General features: G+C 37.4%; 1 non-coding gene across 1 annotated transcript; it reads left to right on the forward strand.

Moving 5' to 3' along the window:
• The first annotated feature begins 11,517 nt into the window (after positions 1–11,517).
• On the forward strand, positions 11,518–11,625 carry LOC122058510. The gene has a single exon (XR_006133807.1). It is a non-coding gene; the product is annotated as a small nucleolar RNA R71 (small nucleolar RNA).
• The last annotated feature ends 13,248 nt before the right edge of the window (positions 11,626–24,873 follow it).

A 24,873-nucleotide genomic window follows, 5' to 3' on the forward strand; every position in this document is an offset into this window, starting at 1 on the left:
AAGTATCATGGACCTCCGCCGGGATCGTGATATAGCGCATAGCGCGTGTACACACGCTAGGGTTAGACCCTAATGAGATGAGATAGTATCCCCTGGTCATCAAAATGCCAAGGGGGGGATACACGTTATGGGTAATAGGGAGTCGCCACCTAGAAAGGGTCTAGACCCATAAATGTCTCCCCCAATCAAGGGAGAGAGACTAATGACTCTGATGGATAAAGCTGGTTTGCATCAAGATTTTGGACAAGTGTTAAGTGACAGACTGGGAAGGTGTTAGGCACTTAGTCTACCCGACCCTAAGGCCGATCTCCTTCTGTTTGATCAAAGTTTGTTTGTATCCTACTAACTAGTCCTAAATCTAGGTCACTGAAAACCCTAAACTAAGTATCTAAGCATGACATGTGAAAACCCTAAACCAAGTGTCTAAATTATGCTAGTTAGGTTATGATGCAAATAATGAAATGATTATGCTAATTAAATTTAAAAATCCTAAATGATTTAATTGATGTATTATGAGTCTTAGATTAAGCTAATGAAATAAGTCTAAACCTAGGATTATTTTAGCAACTTATGAAACCCTAAATTAACTAATTCGATTAATTGAGTCTAACCTAGATGGATGATTAATGAACTTATGAAATCCTAAATTGAACTAATGGGTTTAATTGAGCCTAGCCTAGATGGATGGTTAATGAAATTATAAAATCCTAAATTGAACTAATTTGTATGATTTTTAATTAGCCAATACCTAATGAAATAAGAGAAGGAGGGTTGGACTGGCTACCTTAATTGAATGCATTTTTAATGGCCTAATAGCCTAATGAATTTAGTTCAAAACAAATTAAACTAAAGTAATTTATGAAGCCTAATTATGCTAGTTACAATTGTTTTGATCTAAATTAGGGGATGTATTAAAGGTGATACAAAAATCCTATTTAGGCTATTGAGATGAGATGCTTTTAACTAATTAATCTAATTAATTATCCTACATTAAATAACTAATTAGTTGATTGATTAAAATAAACAAACCACTAGAGGGAAAAAGATTGGTAATTACACAAATTTAATAAATTAAATTGAATGAAGAAATCAAATGCAGTGATTTAAAAGTTAAATAAACTAAACACAATAAAATAAACAACAATTGAAATGACTAATTAAGTTAACTACGTTATTTTGATCAATCTAAATTAGTATTACACTAATGCGAGTGAGGGTTGGAGACCAAAAGATAGAAAACAGTAGGAAAACCCGAATCCCTAATACGCACCTAATGCTACCGGCCGATTTGAGGGGCCAGCCACGCCCATACTACCCTACATGCTAGGCTACGTCCCACGTATGTTATGAAGAGGGAAAAAGAAATCTGTCTAGTTTACTTGATTAAAGCTAAATCTAGGTTCAAATACATTATTATACTTAATTAGATGGATTGAAAATATTTTAAACTAATCCTAAAAGGTGAGATGAACATATCATAAGGGCCCAAAAGGACTAATGAGATAAACATTATGCTAATTAGATTAAATCATTTTACTAACTACATTTACACAAAGCAAATTAATAAAATAAGCTATAATAAAATGGGAGTTTGATTAAACTACTAGAACAACTAAATCAAACTACATTGCAAAACAAAAGAAAAAAATAAGGTGAAAAATCAAACTTTACAAGACTTAAACACATTGGGAATTTACAAAATTGATTTCAGAGATTCCAATAAGGATTATAGCAACAACAGTGTCTTTACTCATGGTTTCTTGACATGATCAGATGCCTTCGTAATCCAAAGTGTCAACCACATGTGGTGCCATAGAGCTTGGTTAGAAACAGTAGAAGAACACATACAAGGCCCTAGGCAAGGTTGGATCGATTCCATGGAGAAGTGAGGTTGAAAATGATGGTGATATGGTTCAGATTTCGATAATAGAAGGAATGAAGGTGAGGATGGATTTGGTTGCAGGTTTAGACATGAATGATGCGGCCAAGTGAAGGAAAGAAGAAGAAGATGGTGGAATTCGGTTTCAGCAAAGGAAGAAAAGAAAGAAAAGAAGAGGAAGAAGAAGAAGAAGAAGAATAAGGAGTAGTTGTAGGTTTCGGTTGCAGTAGCAGGGAAGAAGAAGAGAAAAAGAAGAAGAAGAAGAAGAAGAATAAGTAGTAGTTGCAGGTTTCGGTTGCAGTAGCAAGGAAGAAGAAGAAGAAAGGTGCGGCTGTAGGTTCGGTTGCAGCAGCAGGGAAGAAGAAGAGAAAAAGAAGAAGAAGAAGAAGAAAAAGGAAGGAAGGAGGAGAAAGGTGTGGCTGCAGGTCCGGTTGTAGCAGCAGGGAAGAAGAAGAGAAAAAGAAGAAGAAGAAGGAAGGAGGAGAAAGGTGCGGCTGCAGGTTCGGTTGCAGCAGCAGGGAAGGAGAAGAGACAAAGAAGAAGAAGAAGAAGAAGAAGAAGAAGAAGAAGAAGAAGAAGGAGAAAAAAGGAGGAGAAAGGTGCAGCTGATTTTCTGCTATAGGGAAAAGAAGAAAGAAAGGAAGAAAAGATGGGGGCAGAGATTAGGGCTTCAGATCCTAATCTAAGGGCCTAGATTAAAAGAACAAAAAACAATTTAAAAAAAAATACTAAACCAAATCAAATCTACTTAAGTAAGCATGTTAAATAAAAAAAAAAAAAACCAATTAAACCTAATTAATCTAAAAGAATCAATTAAACCTAAATACCTTTAATTGGACCGGAATAAATCAATTCACATCTAATAAACCGTATTGAACCAAACTGAAACTAATTAAACATAATTAATCTAAATAAATCAATTATTAATGAATTAGAAATTAATATATTAAATTAAACTAATTCTAAATCACTATTAGGAAAAAATAAGAAGAAAAAAATAAATACCTTAAACCCGGCTTTAATCAAGAAACAAGGGGAGATAACCCTTGTGGTTCAAGGCCCAAAATCGAACCGAACCGGACTAGGTCTCCTGCTCAAGGAAGGATTATACATTCAAAATTTTATACTTGAAGAGATTCTTTATTTAGAGAGAGAATTAACAAAAACCTTCATGGGGCCTTGTTCCTTCTCCCAAATTTTCTTCTCTCCCCTTTTTGGAAGAGAGGAAGGGCTATTCTTTAGCCTTAGGACTTGAGACAATTCTCTCTTATTTCCGATGTGAGACTAAAAAAATAGAAAGAATTGTCCAAAAAGGCTTGCTTTTGGACAAAGGGCTTTGTGCGTCATGTGGCACTCTTTGGTTACTCAGAATGGAATCTGATATCGAACTTTGGAGTCAATTTTTGAAGGTCATATCTTTCAAACCGTTAGTCAGAATTCGATGTGTAATATGTCATTAGAAAGCTCAGTCCGAGCACTATCCAATGAAGTGAGACACGATTGTGGTCTTGACTAGGAACCTTTACAAAAATATGCATAAAATAGGGACCCGGATCATATAATGAAATAGAGAATCGGGTATTGATTCGCATAGTTCTCGCATCAAAGTGTAATGTCTGACTTGAGGGGACAAACAACAATAATCCACAACATCAAATTCTAATTTTTAAAAACATTTTCTCTTGAAAGTTTATAGAAAAAAATGGTCATTTTCTACTCTAAGTTTGAAAATTCTCCTAGTCTAAAATATCCAACATGTAATTCTTCATATTGTCATCATTGGCGGGGGGTGACAAAATTTGGTGTCTACAGGTTTCTCTACTTAGCCCGAGGGATGCATCATAATATGAGATTCCCTACGTGACCAGAGATTCACTCTTACAAGGGTTACTCTACTTGGCTTTAGGAAAATGGAGACAATTAAAATGAAAATAATAAAATGATTGTTCTATGGCTAGGAGGGGCAAAGCCAACACATACACTAGCCATGAACCTTGGGGTAAAGGGATAGCAATAATGTAATGACTGAAATTAGAATCTTAAATTAAGAAAGAAATGGTAGTCAGAAGAGGGAATGAGAGGGGGGAGAGAAGACCACTGAAGGAGCCTACTTACTTGAACTTCAACCTTTAAACTGAAAACTTGATCAATTTGAAATACTATTGGTACTAAAAACCAGATCTGGAATAAACCAAATCTGAAATTTCTAGTAGTAGAGAAAACAAATCTGAAGAAAAAAATTGAACTTGAAAGACATGCTTCATAGCTTATTCTTGTCACCTAGAACTAAGCCTAGAACTAGAACTTGAAAACTACAATTTCAATTGTTTAAACAATAAAAATAAAAGACTGAATCAAAAACAAAAGTGCTTACATTAATTGAATAAAAAGAACTTACAAAAGTGTTTAAAGCATAAACCTAGAACTAGAGTTTGAGAAAGAGAAAACTAGAGAAAGAGATAGAGCAAATAAGAAAAAACCCTAGAAGAAGAATGAAGTGCCTCCTCCCCTTGTGTTAATTCTATTATATAGAGAATGGGTGAGGGAAGCTAACGATTTTAGCTTCTAAAAATATATATATATATATATATATTATCTTATTGATGAGGTGGAGGAGAGAGAAGAGAGAAAACGTGTGGAGAGAGATCTCCCACGATTTTTTTTTGCATTTTTTTCCTATTTTTTTTTCTTTTTCTATTTTTCTCTCTCTTCTTGCATAAGAAACCCCCTTTGACCGATTTTTCTTGCTTAGATTTGGACAATATTCTATTTTAATGGAAAACTCCATCCATGCCCTTGTCTTTTTTTTTTTTTTTTCTTCTTTCCTATTTTTTTCTTTATTTTCTCTCTCTTCTTCAAACTTGCGTACAACCATCTTGGCCGAACTCCTTTAAAAGATGAGTAGGAGAGAAAAAATCTTCTAAAAAAAACCTCTTCGTCGAACTCCTTTAAATGATGAGTAGGAGAGAGAAAATCTTCTAAAAAAAACCTCTTGGTCGAACTCCTTTAAATGATGAGTAGGAGAGAGAAAATCTTCTCAAAAAAACCTCAATAACATGGCAGCTAACTGGTTCGAACTTGAGACCTCCTAATAAGCAAGGGATTTTGCACATCACAACTCACCAACTACACTAGGTAGTTGTTATTACCAAAAATAAATCTTCAATCACTTAAGGATGTGGTCCATCGATCCTTGTTGGTATTTGAAATATTCCTTATACCCTTGGGACAACTGCATATGGGTTGGTTCTGCATCTCAGTTCAATTCTGATCCATTATTCTTTTTCTAGCCCGAAAAGAATAATCACTTGTACGGTTGACCAAACGAATGTGTACTTGCAATTGAACACGTTTATATTGATTAGAATTTCGTCATCTTCGCAACCATGATAAGAAATAGGACCTCTTTATATGTAAAATTGAAGATATAGCACCTGATAGTCCTTAAGGCATTGAAAATATAAAACCTACAAAAAGAGAGTAAAATCCAAGATAGTTCCATTCTAAATATGTAAAATGCATGTTTTACTATACTAGATTTTACATATAAATGTGCTCATCAGAATTCCCCCACACTTAGACTTTGCTAGTCCTCGAGCAAAACAAAAAGAAAAAGAATAATAAAAAAAAAATTAATTCACTTTCGTAGGAATCACGGTTGCACTTAGCATGTGCAACAAGCCTTTAAACCCCTAGGTCACCTCTAGTGGACGAGTTGTGTCTCGTGGGTGTTTGCAGTGAATATACACCCAAAATTCAGAATAAACAAATCCTAACCTTGGCTAAAGGTAAGGGCCATACATATCCGGAGCAAAGATAATTCCTCTTACAAGGGACCCCCTCACTTGAACTTTATTATCCTTTATCGATTCCAGACACTAGCATATTTCATAATTTGGAACTCACTTCATCTCTTCCAAAACATCCTTATCTTTAGGCAAAATCACTTGTGAAGAAATATGGAACCAATGACTAAGGCGTTGGAGTGTTTTTGACCAAATATGTTACCTAGCATTAATGACATTTACACATTTTTTTCTCATTTTTTTTTTCACTTAATAAACTCTATTCTACTCCACTACTTTTGGCCTAAATGACATGGTGGAGCAAACACCAGACACCCAAGTTACATGTAGCTTCGCTTTTTGCATATGCCCACAAAGACAATGATGCTAGAGTTCTTTCAGAAGTTTCCTCCCTAGGAATTTCGATCAAGACACCATGCTTCCTGAGGCGCAATGCCCAATCTAGTTCCAAGGGAATCAACTCTTATTCTTCTTTATACCACATTTCACACTTCATTTAAAATTGTGCATTTGTCAACTCATGTCAAATTAAAAAGAACGTCTCAACTCCAAATCAAAAGTACAAAGAACCCATAGACTTACATCTGGTCCAACACCATAAAACAAGTGTCTTTTATTTTTCAAAAGAAAGTCTCATCTCAAGACACATGCTTGTTTCTTTCTTCTCAACAGGGTTTTTATACGTTCAAAATGGGTATCTTAATCAAAACTTTTATTTTCATACATCAAGCAGCCGAATGGTATGATTTTTAGTCAAAAGCCAAAGTAGGACTTCATCCTTGGCAAGCGCAAAAATAAAAAGAATAACAAACAAAATAAAGTGAAAAAAGTAAAAACTGGTTTCCCTCCCCCACACTTAAGTCATGCGATGTCCTCAATGGATGGAAAGAATTAAAAGCAAAGATAATGCAAGGGGGCCATACCTAATTAAAAGTTAGTCATCAGTGTAAAGAGGTTCATGGAGATCCATGACCTCTTCACTACCAGTAGTAGGAAACTCGAGGAATAGTTTCAACCATTGACCATTAACCTTCGAAATTATCCCTGTTCCTGGATTTAGAATCTCCACAGTCCCATGGGGATATATATTATGGATAATAAACGGTCCATCCCATTGGGATCTAAGTTTACCAAGGAAAATGTGCAATCGAGAGTTGTACAATAAGATCTTATCACTAATTGTAAAATATTTACGCAGAATGTGCTTATCATGGAAAGCTTTAGTCTTTTCTTTGTAAATCTTAGAACTTTCATAGGCATCATTTCTAAGTTTCTCCAACTCAAATAGTTGGAGCCTACGATAAATTCTCGTATCAGACAAATCAAAGTTGAGCTTCTTAATGGCCCAAAAGGCCTTATACTCAAACTCAACTGATAAGTGACAAGCTTTCCCATACACCAAACGATAGGGAGGCTGACCAAGGTCAGTCTTGAATACAGTCCGATGGGCCCATAAGGCATCAATGAGCCTAAGGGACCAATCCTTATAGTTGGGATTAATAGTTTTCTCCAAGATTTGTTTGATTTGCCTATTAGACACCTCCATTTGGCCATTAGTTTGAAGGCGATAAGGAGTAGATAACTTATGGGTGATCTCATACTTTTTCATTAAGGCCTCAAAAGGCCAATTACAAAAATGAGTACCTCTATCACTAATTATTACACGTGGTGTACCAAAGCGGGAAAAATGTTCTCTTTAAGAAACTAGACCACCAATTTGTGGTCACTAGATTTACAAGATATGGCCTTTATCCATTTAGAAATGTAACTAACAACCAAAAGTATATACAAGTTTCCAAAGTAATTAGGGAATGGTCCCATGAAATCGATGCTCCATACATCAAAGATCTCAACTACCAAAATAGGGTTGAGGAGCATCATGTTCCTCTTATTAATACGACCAAAAGACTGGCAGACGAGACAAGCCTTGCAAAAATCAAAAGCATCTCTAAAAAGAGTAGGCTAATAAAATCCACATTGGAGAACCTTTGCGGCAGTCTTCTTAGGTCCAAAGTGTCCACCACATGCATAATTATGGTAAAAAGAGAGAAAAGAATGTTGCTCATGATCATAAACAAATCATCGAATAATCTGATCTGGACATATCTTAAACAAATAAGGATCATTCCAGAAAAAGTGCTTAACTTGGGAATGAAACCTATACTTAACTTGGGAATGAAACCTATACTTAACTTGGGTGGACTAGTGATCCGGAGTCACATCTGAAACTAAGAAGTTGACAATGTCAGTAAACCATGATTCACTAGACATTGCAAATAACTGTTCATCTGGAAAGTTCTCGTTGACTGGAGAATCGACAGTCAAAGAATTGAAAAGTCGGGATAAATGATCTGCAACTAGGTTTTCAACTCCTTTCTTATCCCTAATTTCTAAATCAAACTCTTGCAAAAGTAAAACCCACCTAATGAGACAGGTTTTGGCATCCTTCTTCTAAACTAGGTATCTAAGAGCAGAATGATCAGTATACACCACCACATGTGAACTTACTAAGTAAGACCAAAACTTTTCTAATGCAAACACAACAATTAAATTTTTCTTTTCAGTGGTTATATAATTGAGTTGTACATCATTTAAGGTCATACTAGCATAGTAAATGATAGTGGGCAACTTATTAATCTTTTGACCCAAAACCGCTCCTATAGAAAAATCTAAAGCGTCACACATCAGTTCAAAAGGTTCAGTCCAAATAGGTGATTGAACAATGGGTGCATTGGTTAACTCCTTAAGTTGTTTGAAGGATTCTAGGCACTCTTTAAAAAACTCAAAAGTTTGATCTTTGGCAAGTAATGAAGTAAGAGGTCAGGCTAACTGACTAAAGTTCTTAATAAACCTTCTGTAGAAACGTGCATGCCCTAAAAAAGATTGGACGTCCTTAACAGATTGAGGAGGTGGTAAATTATCAATTAAATCCACTTTGGCTCTATCTACCTTAATTCCCTCCTTGGATATTACATGACCTAAAACAATACTAGATTTAACTATTTAATGGTATTTCTCTCAATTCAAAACCAAATTCTTAGACATGCATCTTTTCAAAATTAGGGAAAGATGATGAAAACATTCAGAATAGAAATTCCCATGAATTGAAAATTCATCCATAAATACTTCTAAGAATTTTTTGACTATGTCAGAAAAGATGCTCATCATGCATCGTTGGAACGTAGTCGGGGCATTACAAAGCCCAAAAGGCATACGCCTGTAAGCAAATGTTCCATATGGGCATTTAAAAGTAGTCTTATTATGTTGGTCCTCTAAAGCAATTGGGATTTGGTTATAGCCGAAATATCCATCAAGAAAATAATAGTATTTATGTCCAGCTAACCTCTCTAACATCTGGTCAATGAATGGCAATGGGAAGTGGTCCTTCCAGGTTGCCACATTAAGTTTCCTGTAGTCTGTGCACACTCTTCACCCTGATTGGACACGGGTTGGAATTAGTTCATTTTGGCATTAGGCACTATAGTCACCCCAGACTTCTTAGGCCACTACATGAACTGGGCTTACCCATTGGCTGTCAAAAATAGGATAAATTATTCTATGATCTAAGTACTTTAGGATCTCTTTCTTAATAGCTTCCATCATCACTGGGTTAGCTCTTCTTTGGGGTTCCGTGGATGGTTTGGAATCCTCCATAAGATGTATATGATGTTGCACAACAGAAGGGCTTATACCCTTGATATCAGTCATAGTCCAACCTAGGGCTTCCTTATTATCTTTTAACACTTTAAGTAACTCCTCTTCTTGGCTAGAAGTCAAATTTGAAGAAATTATTATAGGAAGAATCTAGTCAGGCCCTAGGAAAACATACATCAAATTAGATGGTAACTCCTTAAGATCTAGCTTAGGAGGCTCAATTATAGAAGATTTGAGAATAGAATTGGAAAGGGGTCCTAAGAGCTTCACAGGTATGTGAAGACTCAAGACTTCAGGAAAAAAATTTCACTATCATCATCCAACTCATCCATACACTCTTGGAATCCTGAATCAAAATCAATATTAAAGTTGGTAATTAAATCATTAGAAAAATCCAAAAAATCCTCAAGCATATTGATCTCTTCTTCCATATGTGCTTGCTTGCTTATCCTAAATATATTAAACTCAATAGTTTGGTTGCCAAAAGATAACCTTAGGAACCCATTCCGACAATTGATTAATACATTACTGGTAGCCAATAATGGTCTTCCTAGAATTATTGGGATCTCATCCTTGGTTGAGAAAGACTTGGTATCTAACACAATAAAATCAACAGGAAAAATAAATTCTTCCACCTTTAGTAAGATATCCTCAACAATTCCTTTAAGAATCTTAACAGACTTATCTGCCAACTGAAGAGTAGTTCTAGTGGCTTTCAATTCTCCCAATCCTAGTTGCTTATACACATGGTAAGGTAAAAGATTCACACTTACGCCAAGATCAAGTAAGGCATGCTCAATGTAGGTGTTACCTATGACACAAGATATGGTAGGGCTCCCTTGATCCTTATACTTAGCTGTTACCTGCCAAGAATGTTTTTTTGGGCACACTAGTGATACATTTGTGAGTACAAAAATCTTTTAGTACCTTTGCATAGGCAGGGATCTGGGATATGACATCCAAAAGAGAGATGTTCACTTCTAACTTTTTAAAGACTTCTAAAATTTTATCCATGGAAGCAATCTTCTTTTTATTTACCAAACGATTAGAAAATGGGACAGAAGAAACATAAGGACTGTTAGGGATTTATCCTTTTTTAGAAGAATCATTTTTGGTTTCCTCAACCAAATCATCTTTAATTTCAAAAGAATCTTTATGTTCATCAGATGAACCTGGAACAAGAGGCACACTTGTGTCCTCAACTGAAGGAGAGTTAACAGGAGTAATAGATGAGGAAGATTTAAGAATGCTATGTTGGTACTCTTTATCACTCCTAAGGGCATAAACAACATTACATTGGTTAGAGGGCCCTTGTTGAATCTGACCTTGTACTATATTCAGTGGTGCATTAGTTGGTGCTTATGAACTAACAGGCTGATGATGACTAGGGTTAGGCTCTGGTTGACTAGGTAAAGTACTTTTCTCCCTCTCACGCATAATTAAGATAACTTGGGTGAGTTCTCTCATAAGATTTGATGGCTTATTATGAGGAGGGTCATATTTTTTTTCAAGTCACTTATTTTACTTGCGTTTCCAGTGTTGGTAAACCCAGGGGGTTGCTGATAAGATGATAGGAGAGGGGCCCTAGAAAAACTAGCCTAAAGTCCTACATTTGACCTAGGAAAAGTATTTTAGAAAAAATATTGTTGTGTAAAGGGAGGCCTTTGAGGTCCAGTTTGACCTTTATTATGAAAATTAGAAGACCCTGCTTGGTTGCCCTGATTCCAAGAGAAATTTGGGTGATTTCTCCATCATGGATTGTAAGTGTTACAATATGGATTATTATGGTTTAAGGCATTAACACTATCATTAGAAGTGCCCCCAAAGGTGTTGGGGCATTCTTCTATGATATGTCCAGGGGACTGACACCAAGCACAAATCTTAACTAAATTGACTGATGATGGCTCTCTAGGAACAATAACCTCAATCCTCTTGATTAGGCTATCCAAATGGGCTTCATTGGCTACTATCCCATCCATAAAATATCTTTTTCCTCCTATTTCACTCTCTTGGGTTGATTCCCACTTACGGGTTTTGTCAGTTAAGTCAAGTAAGAATTCCCATGCCTTTCCTTCATCTGTAAAGGGTGTAAATCCCTTAGGGCACAAAGACTCTATCATTTGTTTAGTTGGGTAATCAGTACCCTCATAAATTATTTGACATAAATGCCATAAGTCTAGGCCATGGTGAGGGCATTCTTAGAGTAGATCCTTGAATCTCTCCATAAGTTCGAAAAAATGACTCACTAGGCTTTTGCCTAAACTGAAGAATATCACTTCTAAGCTTATTGGTCTTGTGAGTTGGGAAAAACTTCTGAAGAAAGACAACTGTTAACTGTTCCCATGAGATTATGAAATTTGTGGGTAACCCATACAATCACTTCTTAGCTTAGTCTTTTAATACAAAAGTGATAAACCTAAGCTTAACAGCATCATCAGAAAGCTGTTGGATCTTAATTAGAACACATACTTCTTCAAATTCCCTTAGAAATAGATTTGCATCCTCAGATGTCAACCCATGGAAGTGGGGCAACATAATGATGTATTAAGATTTGAGTTCAAAATTATTATCCTGGGCTTGTGGTAGAACTATGCAGGAAGGTTAGGCTGTTCTAGCAGGGTAGAACCTATCTTTTAAAGATTTAGGTGAAGGGTTCTCCCATATTGAAAGGTTTTAAAGAGAGCAAACGCATAAGGTTACTACTTGTTGGATCTCTTCTTTCTAACCGATTCTTAGTATTACGTACCCACCAAACACTCATACAACAAAAAACTACCCACAACTAGAGTAAGACAAGCACAAAAGAATGGATAGCAAAACTTTTTTTTTTTTATGATTTTTTGATTTTTTTGATATTTTTTTTGGCTTTTTGGGAGCTTACCGACAGGGATCCGGGGTTGCTCAGGTTAATTCCTGAGGTACTGCTACAGGGCGAGACCTATCTTTATCATACTGTGAGGCATGGAGACCTCCACCGATACAACTATTATTACAAGCTGTTCTTCTCAGGAATTCAATAAAAGAAAAGGAAAAACAAAACAAAGCAAACAAAGCACTTTGATTTACCAATAGAAAGTGAAAAATAACATGGAACTGTCTCCCTGGAAATGGTGCCAAAAAACTTGTTTGAGATTTAGAATGTAACCGCAAGCTTACGGATCAGTGTAGCTGCGGGTAGGGAGAGTAGCCACTTTATTTTTTTACTTCTTTTAATAATGCGAAAGTGAACCGATTAATAGTTGTGATCTAATTCTAATTACCATCCTAAACATATGTATCTAAAATAACGTCCTAACCATTCGTTATCTAAGAATTTAAATACACAAGCAACGTAATTAAAATTAAATAAATAAAAAACTAAAAATAAACACCCCACGTAATTAAAAAGCAATGAAGAAAAAAAAATGTTAAAATAAAAATAAAGTAAAAGAAAGGGGATAAAGCTAGAGAGAGACTCACAAGTAGGTTTCTCTACTTAGCCCGAGGGATGCATCATAATATGAGCTTCCCTACTTGACAAGAGAGTCACTCTTATAAAGGTTACTTTACTTGGCTTTAGGGAAAGGGAGACAATTAAAATAAAAATAATAAAATGATGGCTCTATGGCTAGGAGGGGCAAAGCGAACACATACACTAGCCATGAACCTTGGGGGAAAGGGATAGCAATAATGTAACGACTGAAATTAAAATCTTAAATTAAGAAAGTAAGGGTAGTCAAAAGCGGGAATGAGAGGGGGGAGAGAAAACTACTGAAGGAGCCTACTTACTTGAACTTCAACCCTTAAACTGAAAACTTGATCGATTTGAGATACTACCAGTACTAAAAACCAGATCTAGAATAAATCAAATCTGAAATTTCTAGCACTAGAGAAAACAAATCTGAAGAAAAAAATTGAACTTGAAAGACATGCTTCATAGCTTATTATTTTCACCTAGAACTAAGCCTAGAACTAGATCTTGAAAATTATAACTTCAATTATTTAAACAATAAAAATAAAAGATTGAATAAAAAATAAAAGTGCTTGCATTAATTGAATAAAAAGAACTCATAAAAGTGTTTAAAGCATAAACCTAGAACTAGAGTTAGAGAAAGAGAAAACTAGAGAAAGAGATATAGCAACTAAGAAAAAACCCTAGAAGAAGAATGAAGTACCTCCTCCCCTTGTGTTAATTTTATTATATAGAGAATGGGGGAGGGAAGGTAACGATTTTAGCTTCTAAAAAAAAGATTTTTTTTTATCTTGTTAATGAGGTGGAGGAGAGAGAAGAGAGAAAACGTGTGGAGAGAGATCTCCCATGATTTTTTTTGCTTTTTTTTCCTATTTTTCTCTCTTTTTCTATTTTTCTTTCTTTTTACACAAGAAACTCCATTTGGCAGATTTTTCTTACTTGAATTTGGATAATATTTTATTTTAATGGAAATTTCCATTAATGCCCTTGTCTTTTTTTTTCTTCTTTCCTATTTTTTCTCTTTATTTTCTCTCTCTTCTTCAAACTTGCGTACAACCATCTTGGATGACCTTCTTTAAGTGATGAGTAGGAGAGAGAAAATCTTCTAAAAAAACCTCAATAAAATGGCAGCTAAGAGGTTCGAACTTGAGACCTCCTAATAAGCAAGGGATTTTGCACACCGTAACTCACCAACTACGCTAGGTAGTTGTTGTTACCAAAAACAAATCTTCAATCACTTAAGGATGTGGTCCATCGATCCTTGTTGGCATTTAAAATATTCCTTATACCCTTGGGACAACTACAGATGGGCTGGTTCTACATCTCAGTTCAGTTCTGATCCATTATTCTTTTTCTGGCTCGAAAAGAATAATCACTTGTATGGTTAACCAAACGATGTGTACTTGCAATTGAACACATTCATCTTGCTCAGAATTTCGTCTTCTTCACAACCATGAAAAGAAATAGGACCTCTTTATGTGTAAAATTAGAGATATAGCATCCGATAGTCCTTAAGGCCTTAAAAATATAAAACTTGTAAAAAGAAGGTAAAACCTAAGGTAACTCCATTCTAAATATGTAAAATGCATGTTTTACTACACTAGATTTCACACATAAATATGCTCACCACTAGGATTTTAGGGTAACTTCACGGTGACACCTGTACTAACTTAGAAGGAACAAGAAGTCGTGCCATATATAGATGGAAAGATCTAGAAGTCTATTTTTCAACAATAAAAAAAAAAAAACAGTGCCTCATTTGCTATTTTCTAAAAGAAATTATGGCCGTTTTGGTAAAGTATGCCTGAGCTGACTACAGATGCTTAGAATTCTAGAATTTATCTTTTTAGTCTAACTTCTATTCAAATTTGGTTCTATAACTTCTTAGGCACTTTAGCCATTATATTTCTAGACTCTTCAAGATATGAAAATTCCTCTCAAGGTTCCCAAGGTTTTTTCCGATTGGATAGTTGTTTGTCTTCCCCATGATTTTTTTTTCCAATTAGTCTTAATTTCATTCTTAGAAATTGCCATGCTTGGAAGATTGTTCTATGCTCATCTATATAAGCTTACACTAGTGAATGAAATACATACTTGGAGTTTATTCATAATTTGAGCCTTTGGCCTTTGAGAAGAAGTAGTACTTCTTGAGTTCTCTTATCCCATAGGTAGATTTCCTTTGGGTGGCGAGTTCTTTTTTTCTTTTGAAGCGATCACTTATGTTATCTGCTAATCCTCTATAATTTTCTGACATCAAGTTGGTATTAGAGCCTAGGTTCAATGGCTGGTCGTTGAAGTCGTGGAACCTCTTTCAATTCATGAAAATGTTTCAAGTATTAAGGGTTCGGGCACATCCCTTCCGATTTTCCAAACCGTAAGATTATTTCTTTAGTTGAAGAAGAATTTGAAGAAGAACAACAAGTGAACTCATCTAGTTCTAATAAAGGATCAGAAAAGGAAGAGGAAGTTGTCTATGGAGATCAAGGAGAGTCTCCAATCCTTTGTCGAATTTTAAATGCAGTCCCTATTGAAGAAGAGACATGGCTATATAACAATATATTTCACACTAGATGCACCTCTCATAGAAAAGTGTGTGATATCATCATTGATGGAGAAAGCTGTGAAAATGTTGTAGCTACAACAATGGTGGAGAAATTACAACTCAAGACGGAGAAGCATCCTTAAACTTACAAGCTTTCATGACCTTGAAAAGGAAATGAGGTAAAAGTAGATAAGAGATGCCTTTTTCAATTTTCCATTGAAAAAAAAATATAACGATAAAGTATGATGTGATGTTGTTCCCATGGATGCTTGCCATTTGCTTTTTAGGAGACTTTGGAAATTTGATAGAAGAACTAAGCATGATGGATTCAAGAATACTTACACTTTTAAGAAAAATAGAATTAAAGTCACTTCGGGTCTATCCAAAATAGAGAGAAATCCTAAACCATCAAAAGGGGAGGAAAATAATTTACACTCAAAATGTTGATAAGGCCATAGAAGAATTAAATGTAGCTTATTGTCACGACCTTAGACTTTTCTAAGCAATTGCGCTGACACTTAGCACTCCCACTAGCACTAAGTTAGCCTAACTACACTCCTTAAGGGACTTAAGAAGAGAATAAGTGAACACAAGAGTGAATTTGAAAAGAATGGACTTGTATTGCACTTGAAAGCTTGAGTATAAGGCTTGAGTACTCACTTGCTTGGTGCCTTGGCTAAATGAGGGCATCTCTATTTATAAGCACTATTAGTTAAAATGAATGGCTAGGATATGTACACTTATCTTACATCCAATGGTTACTTCCACCTCCTTAGTGGAGGATTCTAAAGACTTCCTAAAATATCTCCTATAAATATCTTCTAGAAAAGATCTACTATAAAATATCTATAGTTCCACACTTGGGTAGAATTCTCTAGAAACTGGGCCTTACTAAGCCCAATGGCCTAAGTCCATGGACTTAATGGGCTAGGCCTATGGTCTTTTAGTGGGCGGGCTATGACACTTTCCCCCACCTAAGTCGGCAACGTTCTCATCATATCTTCTTTGTGGAACCTTTGTATATGGTCTTGAAACTATCATAAAGAGTTGGCGGGTTTCCAACTTACCTCTCTCTGGTAGCCCTTTCCATTTGACTAAGTACTCCCTACTAAGAGGTACTCCTCGTCTTTAGATGACTCGATCAATGATTATATACTTGGCCTCTTTGTTGTAGAAAGTAGTGACAACCATTTGTGCTCTTGTTGAGGTTCCACAGCTTGGGTCTTCCTTTTCTCCATGATATGGCTTTAGTAAGCTTATATGGAAGACTAGATGGATCTTGAGTTTAGGAGGTAGGCTCACCTCATAGGATACCTTACCCACCTTCTTCGTGATCTCGAATGGGCCTTCATATCGATGTACCAGCCCTTTGTGTACTAGCCTTAGGGACTTGAATTGTTGAGGTAGGAGCTTCACAAGTACTAAGTCCCTGACCTTGAAGTTTTCTGGTCACCTCCCTTTGTCAGTCCATTTATTCATCTTTTTGGTGGCCTTGTCTAGTTATGACTTAGCCACATCCAGCTTTGCTTGCCACTCCTTGGCAACCTTGAACACAGAAGGGCTCTTCCCTATGTAGCTTGTTACTACTGTGTGTGGTGTTAAGGGTTGTTGTCCTGTGGCAATCTCGAAAGGACTTTGATTTGTAAGCCTCACTTCGTTGGAAATTGTAGGAGAACTGAGCCACATCAAGAAACTTGGCCCAATCATGTTGGTTGGCACTCATGAAGTGCCTCAAGTAAAGCTCCAACAAGCAGTTGATGCACTCTATTTGCCCATTAGTCTAAGGATGGAAGCTTATTGAGAAGTGTAGTGACGATCTCAACATCTTGAATAACTCCATCCAAAACCTCCCTGTGAACTGAGGGTCTCGATCACTTATTATGGATCATGGCATACCCCCAATGCTTAACAACATGCTTTAGGAATAGCCTTGCCACTTCTTCTGCTATACAATCCCTTGGTGTCACCACGAATGTGCCATACTTAGAAAATCTATCAACCACCACCAATATTGACCCACACCCTTCTGACTTAGGTAGGGCACTGATGAAGTCCATAAAGACACTCTCCTATGCTCTTTTGGGTATAGGGAGTGGCTATAACAATCCCCTAGGTGGTTGTTGCGATACCTTGTCTTGTTGGCACACATGACAGGTTCTCACATAGGCTTCTATGTCATCATGCATTTGAGGCCAATAATGGTGGTTTTTGCTCTTTTGGGTATGGGGAATGGTTATAGCAATCCCCTAGGTGGTTGTTACGATACCTTGTCTTGTTGGCTCATAAGACAAGTTCTCACATAGGCCTTTATGTCATCATGCATTTGAGGCCAATAGTAAGTCGCTTCTAGTAATACCCGTGTGTGTCGTTGTCCTGGCTGACTAACCCATTTAGTGTCGTGGCATTCACGAATGAGATTCTTCCATAGGTTATTCCACTTGGGCACGTAGAGTCTCCTCTTCTTGGCATAGAGCAATCTATCTTCGTTTCTTGCCCTCCCGCATAAAGGCAAGTAAGCTCTTAGCCACAGGATCATATTGGAGGCCCTCCTTGATCAACTTTAGAAGTTCCCCCTCTAGTTGGCTAAGGGAAGCTAACTCCGCCTTCCTACTAAACGCCTCAGCCACCTCGTTGGCCTTGTACTCAAAGATGAAATCAAATTCTGCCAAGAAGTCTTGCCATTGAGCTTATTTAGGACTTAGTTTTTTTTAGGTTTGAAATTAGCTAGTGGCAACGTTATCCGTCTTCACCATGAACCTTGACCCAAGTAGGTAGTGTCGCCAAGTCCTTAGGCAATGCACCAATGCGGTCATCTCCTTCTTATGAACTGTGTAGCATCGCTCTATCTCATTTAGCTTATGACTTTCATAGGCATGGGGTGTCTTTCTTGCATTAACACCTTGCCAATGGAATAATCAAAGGCATCTGTATGCACCTCGAATGGCTTGCCATAGTTAGGTAGGGCAAGCACTGGTTCCTCCATAATGGCCTTCTTCAAGTCGTTAAAGGCCTCTTTGTATGTGTCCAACCAAACCCATGGTCGATTATTATTTAGTAAGTCGATGAGTGGAGTTGCCTTTCTTAAGTAGCCTTGAATAAACCACCAATAGTAGTTAACTAAGCCAAGGAAAGACCTTAGCTCAGTCACCTTGGTAGGTGGCTCCCATTCTTGAATTGGCCGCATCTTACTTTCATCCATCCATATTGTTTCGCCTCCGACCTTATGACCAAGGAACATCACCTCCTCTTGTGCAAATGCACATTTTTTCTTCTTAACATAAAGTTGATGGTCCTTTATCTCCTTGAAGATAGTCTTCAAGTGTTGTACGTGTTCCTCCAAGGTATTGTTATAGACAATAATGTCGTCCAAGTACATCACCACGAACTTATTGAGGTAGGGGTGAAAGATTTTGTTCATCAAAGTGTATAATGCAGCTGGGGCATTGGTGAGGCCAAAGGGCATCACTAAGAACTCATATGAGCCATACCACATCACACACGTTGTCTTAGGCTCATCTCCTTCGGCTATACGGACTTGGTAGTATCCTGACCGCAAGTTCAACTTGGTAAAGTACCTTGCCCCACCAAGTCCATCAAATAGATTTACTATCAAAGGAATAGGATACTTGTTCTTGATTGTTACCTTGTTCAACACCCGATAGTTGTTACATAGTCGAAGCAATCCATCATGCTTTGGCTGAAAGAGAACCGGGGCACCGTAGGGAGCTTTGAAAGGAAGACTGAATCCCACATCCAATAACTCCTTGAGTTGTTTCCTTAACTCCTCTTACTTTGGCGACGACATTTTATAAGGTGCCATTGCTGATGGTTTGGCACCAAGCTCCAACTCTATAGCATGATCCACCTCCCTCCTAGGCGGAAGTCTTTTGGGCAGTTCATTTGGCATAACAACCTTGAACTCCTTAAGGACCTTCTCAATTGACTTGGGCAGCACCTCAGTAGGACCATCTTCCTTCTGCTCTAACAATACGGCCAAGTACGTTGTTTCTCCCTTCTTGACTCCTTTCTTTAACTGGATGGCTGAAAGGAGTTTTGGGCCATCCTTGGTCCCTTGTACCTTTGGGACCATGCATAAAGCTCCTTCCTCTATGATGCAAATTGTGCTTATGAATGTTATGGGTATGGCTTTGACCCTTCGTAGGAAATCCATACCAAGCACCACTTGAAAATCATCCATAGGTACTATTAATAGATCCACAGTGCCTTTCCAAGTCTTGATACTCATCTCAACCCCTCGAGCAATACCATGTATAGGACAAGCTTGGGAGTTGACTGCCTTGAGCCATCCCCCCTCCTTAGACACCCTAAGTCCAAGTTTTTTTGCCTCATTCGTCGAGACAAAGTTGTGCTAGCACCTGTGTCTACCATAGCATGAGTGGGCTTGCCATTGATGCAGACCTCCACGTACATGAGCCCCTTCTGAGAGGTTGTGGCCTTAACCTCTGTCTTAGCCTTGATGGCACTTAGTTATTGTAGGGGCCCCATATGTGCTTTGTCTTCACTTTCTCCTCAAGTAAGGCATTAAGAGCCTTCCTCTTGGGTAATCCCTAGCCCAATATAGCCAGTCACACAAGAAGCACTTGTCTTTAGGTGTGAATTTGTCTTTCTTATCCAACCTGGGCCTACCCTCCTTACTTGAAGATGGTTTGCTAGTGCCTTCCTTTGGAGGATAGGTCTTGGATGCTTTTTCTCCCCCACCTTTTTCATTGTTGCCTTTCTTAGCCTTAGAACTATCCTCTCTCCTAAACTCCACCAATGACTCCATCACTGCAATGGCTGAAGCAAGGTCCTACACGGTCGGCGTTGTAATTCTTGCACAGCCCAGCCTTAGAGGCGATCTATGAAGTTAAATAGGAGTTTGAGACCTTGAGCATCAAGGTGGAGAATTCTTTAACGCAATCCCAAATAGACCTCGTGTGCTTTAAGCCTTTTGAGGCTTTTCCTAGCCAAGAAAGCGGCATTCTCGGGATAGAACTGTTTCTTCAATTCTTTCTTGAAGCTATCCCAAGTATCTATACTACACAAACCTCTTTCAATATTGGCATACCTTCTACGCCACCATAGGGTAGCATTATCGGTCAGGTAGAGAGTAGCGGTTCATACCTTTAATGCCTCATCGTCAAGTGCCATTGCCTCGAAGTACCTCTCCATATGCCAAAAGAAGTTGTAGACTTCCCGCACATCTCTCTTTCCGAAAAATGGCTTGGGCCTTGGGGCCTCCACCCTAAGCACTTCACGAGAGGTAGTGGCTCCCCCAGCCACTGCCCTCCTACACATAGCCCAATCTTCACGTTCCTCATCGATGTGATCTTCCATCTTGGCCAACGCCTTCCATACCTGATCCTTGAACGTGCAATCTCTTTCCACACTTGGGCCTTGAAGGTCGTAAGCTCCTCATTTTGTTGGTGTGCCATGGTGTTGAGAGTAGTTAGTAGAGACTCCTTGAGCTCCCCCATATGGCCTTCGAGCTCACCCACACGACCTTCAAGCTTCCCCATTTTTCTCTACAACATCGAGGTGCTCCATTATCCCGACTGTTGTTAGCTGCACCAGAGTTAAGTGAGGCTCCATAGCACCACCATCCACAGACTTGTCTTTGCTCCTCCTTTGCTTTCCTGTGTTGGGGTTACCCTCCCTTCTATAGTTCTGGTAACCTGTTGCAACATCGTTCACCTCTGAAAGGTTAAGACATAATGTTTATCCTACAAGCTTGGCTCTCTCGCAACCGAAGCTCTAATACCAAAACTGTCATGGCCTTAAACTTTTCTAAGCAACCGCATCGGCACTTAGCACTTAACACTCTCACTAGCACTAAGTTACCCTAACTACACTCCTTAAGGGACTTGGTAAGAGAAAAAGTGAAAATAAGAGTGAGTTTGAAAAGAATGGACTTGTTTTGCACTTAGAAAGCTTGAGTACAAGGCTTGAGAACTCACTTGCTCGGTACCTTCGCTAAATGAGGGCACCTCTATTTATAGGCACTCCCAGTTATAATGAATGGCTAGGATATGTACACTTGTCTTACATCCAATGGTTACTTCCACCTCCTTAGTGGAGGATTCTAGAGACCTCCTAAAATATCTCCTACAAATATCTTCGAGAAAAGATCTACTACAAAATATCTAGAGTTCCACACTTTGGTAGAATTCTCTAGAAACTGGGCCTTACTAAGCCCAATGGTCAAAGTCCATGGGCTTAATAGGCTAGGCCTATGACATTATGCTCTTATGATGTTAGAAAAAAATGAAGCAAACTATGTCATCCCTTCTCAAGTGCAACCTCTTCTTCAAGAGTTTAAGGATATTGTTCCGGAAGAACTTTCACCTGATCTTCCACCCATAAGGGATATTCAACATTGTATAGATTTTATTTTGGGAGCTATCATTCTAAACAAGGCAACCTATAGAATGAGTCCAAAGGAGAAGAGCTACAACGACAAATAGATGACCTTATGGCTAGAGGATGGTTAAGGAAAGTAAAAGTCCATGTGTTGTCCCTGCCCTTCTTGTGCCAAAGAAGGATGGATCTTGGGTGTATGTGCATTGATAGTAGAGCAGTGAACAAAATCATCATCAAGTACTGATTCCCTATTCCCCGACTTGATGATCTTCTTGACCTGCTCCATGGTGCCAAAATCTTTTTAAAGATTGATCTTCGAAGTGGATATGATCAAATTCGAATGAGATCTGGAGACTAGTGGAAAACTACCTTTAAGACAAGAGATGGCCTTTATGAATGGATGGTTAAGCCGTTCGGCCTTTCTAATGCTCCTAGTACCTCTATGCCCCTTATGAATCACATCTTTAAACCATTTATTGGACGCTTTGTTGTTGTTTATTTTGATGATATTCTTATTTATAGCTCTACCCAAGAGAAGCACTTGGAGCACCTCCATCAAGTTTTCAAGGTTCTAAGGGAGCAAAAGTTGTACTCTAACTTAAAGAAGTGTCACTTCTTTACCAATAGCCTTATATTTCTAGGCTACGTGGTTTCCAGTGAAGGTATCGAGATGGATCCTAAAAAGGTGGAGGCAATCACAAGCTGATCTATCCCAACATCTATCTATGACATTCAGAGCTTTCATGGTTTAGCCTCATTTTATTGGCGCTTCATCAAGAATTGTAGCACTATCATCTCTCCTATTACCAAAATGCTTAAAATGAGGCAATTTTAAGTGGACCAAAGAAGCACAAAAAAGCTTTGAACTCCTTAAAAAGAAGGTAACTGAAGCTCCTATTCTTACAATTCCAAAATTTTGATAAAGTGTTTGAGTTGATTGTGATGCTTCAATGTGGAAATTGGTGTGGTTCTTAGCCAAGAAGGAAAGCCTATTACACTCTTTAATGAAAAATTAAATAATTCCCGCATGAACTACTCTACATATGATAAGTAGTTTTATGCTATTGTTAGAGCTTTAGATCATTGGCAACATTATTTGTTATTCAAGGACTTTGTTCTCTTTTCGGATCATGAAGCCTTGAAGTGTATTAATACTCAACACAAGCTCAACAATCGGCGTGCCAAGTGGGTAGAATTTTTTTAAGCCTTTACTTTTCTTATCAAGTATAAATCTGGAGTTTTTAATCAAGTGACGGATGCATTAAGTAGAAGATATTCTTGCTTACTACAATACAAGTGAAGGTCTTAGGCTTTGACATGATCAAAGAACTATATGAAGATGATCCCAACTTTGGGAATATTTAGAGAGCATGTTCTAGGTGACCCACTCAACAATTTTTTTTGCAAGATGGATTTATTTTCAAAAATAATTGCTTATGCATTCCAAAATGTTCTCTAAGGGAAGCCATTGTCAATGAACCCCATGGTGGAGATCTAGCTGGACACTTTGGAAGAGATAAAACTCTCTTTCTTGTAAAAAAAAATATCTATTGGCCTCGAATGGAGAGAGACGTTAGAAGACATATGAAGCGACGTAGAACTTGTCACATTGCTAAAAGTCATGCCTAAAAAACCAGCTTATACACTCATTACCGGTGCCAATGGCTCCTTGGGAAGATGTGAGCCTAGATTTTGTGATTGGGTTACCTAGAATCCAAAGGAATAAAGATTCTATCATGGTGGTCCTTGATCGGCTCTCTAAAATGGAACATTTTGTACGATGTAACAAAAATCTTGATGCTACTTATGTAGAAAATCTTTACTGTTAAGAGATTGTGAGACTATATGGTATCCCTAAGACAATCACGTCTGATCGGGATTCTAAATTTATAAGTCATTTTTGGTGCATGCTTTGGAGGAAGCTTGGCACAATGCTTTAATTCAATTCCTCTCATCATCCTCAAACCGATGGATAAACTGAAGTTGTTAATAGAAGCTCGAAAAATCTTTTGAGGAGTTTAATTGGAAGCAACTTGCACTAATGGGATCTTATTTTGGCTCTAGCTGAATTTTATTACAATTGTTCTTCAAGCCAAACAACTGGAAAAAGTCCCTTTGAAATTGTTTATGGTAGGAATCCTATAAGTAAATCATAAAACACAATGAGAAGTATCAAGAAAGAGCAAATAAGAATCGAAAGCTTGTTACCTTTAAAAAATGAGATTTGGTATGGATCCATCTTCGGAAAGAAAGATTTCCTTGAGGGCGTCAAGGTAAGCTTAAGCCTAGGGCTCATGGTCTATTCAAGGTGTTGCAAAAGATTAAAGAAAACGCCTATAAAATTGAACTCCCTAGTGATTATGCTATATCGACAACATTCAATGTTGCGGACCTTTCTTTCTATTATGAAGAAGAAAAATTAGAAAAATTAGAGACAAATTTATACATAGCAGAAGCGTATAATGCATGCGCATTTTCAAATGGGCCAACAACCTAGCCAATAAGCCTACAAGCCCAAGCCAAAGATAGAAGCTAAAAAAAAAAGTTGTAGTCCAGGATTTTGAGGTAACTTCATGGTGACTCCTGTACCAGCTTAGAAAGAACTAGAAGTCATGCCATATATGGATGGAAAGATCTAGAAGTCTATTTTCCAAGAAAAAAAAAAAAAAAAGGAGAAAAAAAAATGGTGTCTTATTTGCTATTTTCTAGAAGAAGTTATGGTCGTTTTAGTAAAGTGTGTCTAGGCTGACTGTAGACACTTAGATATTCAGAATTCATCTTTTTAGTCTAACTTCTACTCAAATTTGGATCTAGAACTTCTTGGGCACTTAACCATTATATTTCTAGACTCTTCAAGATATGAAAAATGCCTCTCAAGGTTCCCAATGTCCTTTCCTATTGGATAGTTGTTTGTCTTCCCCATGTTTTTTTTTTTTTTTTTTTTCAGTTAATCTTAATTTCATTCTTGGAAATTTCCTATGCTTGGAAGGTTGTTCTATTCTCATCTATATAAGCTTACACCAGTGAATGAAATGTATACTTGAAATTTATTCATAGTTTAAGCCTTTGGCCTTTGAGAAGTAGTTCTTCTTGAGTTCTCTTATCCCTTAGCATAAAAATGTAGATATTGTGATCAAAATATGGATACTTTCCATTGATGATTAGTTGGTTTATATACGAA

The sequence above is a fragment of the Macadamia integrifolia genome, chromosome 12, assembly GCF_013358625.1.
Source record: "Macadamia integrifolia cultivar HAES 741 chromosome 12, SCU_Mint_v3, whole genome shotgun sequence".
NCBI lineage: Eukaryota > Viridiplantae > Streptophyta > Magnoliopsida > Proteales > Proteaceae > Macadamia > Macadamia integrifolia.